Source organism: Elephantulus edwardii, unplaced genomic scaffold (assembly GCF_000299155.1).
Source record: "Elephantulus edwardii isolate Elephantulus edwardi_28Jun2011 unplaced genomic scaffold, EleEdw1.0 scaffold00036, whole genome shotgun sequence".
NCBI lineage: Eukaryota > Metazoa > Chordata > Mammalia > Macroscelidea > Macroscelididae > Elephantulus > Elephantulus edwardii.
The window spans coordinates 21,563,668-21,566,136 of NW_006399786.1; the positions used below are offsets into that span (position 1 = coordinate 21,563,668).

The 2,469-nt window shown below is 47.0% G+C and overlaps 1 pseudogene; it reads left to right on the plus strand.

The window, feature by feature from the left end:
• The first annotated feature begins 988 nt into the window (after positions 1–988).
• Positions 989–1,817, plus strand: LOC102858030 (annotated as a pseudogene).
• The last annotated feature ends 652 nt before the right edge of the window (positions 1,818–2,469 follow it).

Consider the following 2,469-nt stretch of genomic DNA (forward strand, 5'->3'; position numbering starts at 1 on the left):
ATTAACACCCTTGGTACCAGCAGTCAGGAAATAAGGAGACACATTGCACTGGGAAAATCTGCAGTTAGGGACCTCTACAAATTATTGAGGAGTAATGATGTCAGTTTGAGGACTAAGATGAGTCTGATTCAGGCCATGGTCTTTCTGATTACTTGCTATGCATCTGAGACCTGGACAGTGAATAAAGATGACAGAAAAAGAATTGATGCCTTTGAACTGTGGTGTTGGAGAAGAGCACTGAACATCCCATGGATGGCCAAGAGAACAGACAGATATATCTTGGAGGGGGTGCAGCTGGAGTGCTCTTTGGAGGCAAGAATGATGAGGCCTCACCTTACATACTTTGGACATACTGATAGGAGGGGTTATTTCTTGGAGAAGGACATGATGTTGGGAAAGGTGGAGGGCAGGCGAAGGAGAGGAAGACACTCAACCAGGTGGTTTGAGACAGTGACTGCTACAATGGGCCCTAGTGTGTAAGGAAGTGTGAGGATGGCACAGGATAGAACAGGGTTCAGATCTTTTGTTCATAGGGTCACCATGAGTTGTACTTTACTCGATTACACCTAACAACAATTACATCAATTAGGATCCTTGTCTAAGAGAATTTATAGGATATACCTCAATGGGTAATCTCCCCTTGTGTGATTAACTGCCTCTGACAACCTGCTGGAGGGTCAGCTATGGGTCAGTTCTGACTCTACAGTACACAATAACAACAACAACTAGTTTATACAGGCATAAATGTCACCTTTGAAAGTCCTGGCCTAAGTCCTTTATCTCCAAAATGCAACATGCAATGGAATAGGTGCACTTTTGATTTACTCCCTGAGTCATTCAAATTTAGTTTTTGATCTTGGGTTTATTTAAATATATCAGAAATTATTAATGGATATCTGAAAGTGAACTAAAAGTCACAATCGGAAATGAAATGGCTGGTCTCAAAACTCTAGACATATTTTCTGAAGCTATTTCCCAATGAAAGTGGATGTTGTGGACAGCAGAGACCTCGTCCGCCCTGGAGCACAGACCCCTCGGCACCCACCACCCCCAGCTCACCATGGATGATGACATCGCTTCGCTGGTGGTCGAGAACAGCACCCATACGTTCAAGGCTGGCGTCGTGGGCATGACGCCTCACAGACTGTCTTTCACTCCATCGTGGGGCACCCTCGACACCAGGGCATGATGGTGGGCATGGGCCAGTAGGATTTCTATGTGGACGATGAAGGCCAGAGCAAGAGAGGCATCCTGACCCTCAAGTACTCCATGAACACGGCATTATCACCAACTGGCACGACGTGGAGATCTGGCACCACACCTACAACGAGCTGCGTGTGGCCCCTTAAGAGAACTGTGCTGTTGACGGAGGCCCCCCTGAACCCCAAGGCTAACCAGCACCCCTGCCATGTATGTCACCATCCAGGTCCTGCTATCCCTATATGTCTCTGGCTGGACCACTGGCGTCATGATGGATTCCGGCGATGGGGTCACCCATTCCCCATGGGGGTAAGCCCTCCCCCAGGCCATCCCGCATCTGGATACTCACCGAGCAATGCTACAGCCCCATCACGATGGCTGAGTGGGAAATTGTGCGTGACATCAAGGAGAAACTGTGTTCCATTGCCCTGGACTTCGAGCAGGAGGTGGCTTCCTCGCCCTCCTTAGAGAAGAGCTCTGTGCTGCCTGAGGGACAGGTGACCACCATCGGCAATGAGCATTTCCCCCGCTCCAGGCACTCCTCCTGGGAGGTAGCCATCCTTCTTGTCTGCCCCCTCCATCGTCCAGCACAAAGGCTTTCTAGACAGACTATTTAGTTATGTTTCACCCTTTCTTGATAAGCAGACAGACAAAAACAACTAACTTGTGCAGAAAAAAAACCCCAAAGGAATTGGCATGGCTTTATTTGTTACTTTTTTGTTTGTTTTTTAGAATTTTATAATTTTTTTTGACGCTTGACTTAGGATTTAAAAACTAGAACAGTGAGGGTAACAGCAGTTGGTGTGGAACAAGAGTCCCCCCAGTTCTCCAATGTGGCCCAGGATTTTGATTGCACATTGTTCTTTCTTTTTTAAAATAGTCATTCCAAATAATCGCAGCATGGTGATGGGACAGGAAGCTCCTTCCTTTCCAAAAGCCTCTCCCTTCCCCTAAGCAGAACCTGTCCCCCATCCCGGTTTGGGCACGGTCAGGGTTGGCAGGGAGGATTGCTTTTTGTATAAGTTATACCTAATCTGTTTTGTTGTTGTTAAAAATCTTCCTCCTTAATACTTGTTCTTTAGTTTTTGTTATCAATAGTCAGCCATTGGAGGCCCTCCTTTCTTGAGGCCCCCGCCCTTCCCCCCAACTCTAGGAATATGAAGACTGAGATGTGGAAGCAGCCACGGGCTTTACCAGTACACTGACTTGAGACCAGTTGAATAAGAGCACACACCTTAAAAAAAAAAGTGTATGTTTTCAAGCCACACT